Here is a 1,461-nt window from a genome sequence, read left to right as displayed (position 1 = left end):
CTCTGCTCACTCTAGGCCTCCGGCCTCCGCTCAAGCCTGCCGTGTGTGACGCTGTGTGTTTCGTTGTGAAAGTGAAACTACTTTGTTTGGTCTTCCAAAAGAGGACACGACTAGAAATCAGTGGTTAAGTTGTATTTACAACACTGTTCCAGAACAGTTTAACCCAAATATTCAGATGTGTGCAGCACATTTTATGGAGGACTGTTTCCTGATCCTGGGAGAGTAGACTACAATGCCAGCTGTTCTGACTCACAGACTGCAAGTACGTTTTCATTTTAAGTATTTGTCAGATGATTCAAACTCGAGCAGTGTAGAGTAGCGCTTGTTGTTTGTCATTTCTCTGATCACAAATGCAGACGCAATGATGCAACGCAACGCGTTAAAAGATAGTATAAGTCATTATAATCCGTAATTATGTCCCCACTGGATGCAACAAATGCCTCGTTTATAATGGGTTTTAATGCTTTTGTCTCGTCGCTTCGGCCGGTACACGGCATCACAATATGGTAAGGGGCGTAACATTTCCGTCACACGCTTGAGGTATTCGGCCAATCACAACGCACTGGAGCACTGGCCAATCACAGCACACCTCGCTTTTCAGACCGATGAGCTTTGTAAAAACCGATGCGTTTCAGAAAGGCGGGGCATAGAGGAGAAACAATAATGTACAGTATGTGGAAAATAATGTGTTTTTTGAAACTTAAACCGCATAAACACATTGCATTACACCAAATACACAACAGAATGTTCTTTTTAGCAACGTCATATGACCCCTTTAATGCATCAAATGCCACATGTAGTTTTTTCATTTTACCTTTACTACAACTACACCGTAAGTGTGACGTATAAAATGAAGTACAGTACGCTTTAAAAAGTGCTATTTTGACATCAACAGTGCACATGTAAAATTTACGAGCCAACATATTCGCCTGTCTGTATAACTTACAGCACTGGCGTTGCACATCATCATCATCATTTAAATAATCTCTAATAATGTGATCCAGATATTTTATTTTATTAACCACATTTAATACTTGGTCACCTAAATAAAAGGAGGGAAACTTTTGTTTACGGTCCTCTTTAGTTTTAACAATCATAACCACACTCTTTTTGTATTAAATACAATATCATGCTACACACCATAATTTGAATATACACGAAGCAACTGTTGTAATCCAACACTATAAGGGGACAGAATAACTAAGTCATCAGCATACATCAAATGGTTAATAAGGCTATCTCCTATTACACATCCAGTTTTACATTCATTTAACTCAACAGAGAGATCATCCATATACAAATTAAAAAGAAGAGGCGATAATATTCCACCTTGCCGAACCCCATTCGTCACATAAACACAGGGTGCCGAAACATTCCTACCCCATCTGACTTGTATAGATTGATGTATATACCAGTACTGTAAAATCCTAATCAAATATGGGGGAACCCCTCTGTCTTGTA

This window comes from Sinocyclocheilus rhinocerous, unplaced genomic scaffold (genome assembly GCF_001515625.1).
Source record: "Sinocyclocheilus rhinocerous isolate Xijiao unplaced genomic scaffold, SAMN03320098_v1.1 scaffold507, whole genome shotgun sequence".
Taxonomy (NCBI): domain Eukaryota; kingdom Metazoa; phylum Chordata; class Actinopteri; order Cypriniformes; family Cyprinidae; genus Sinocyclocheilus; species Sinocyclocheilus rhinocerous.
Note: the sequence above shows the minus strand (reverse complement) of the source record.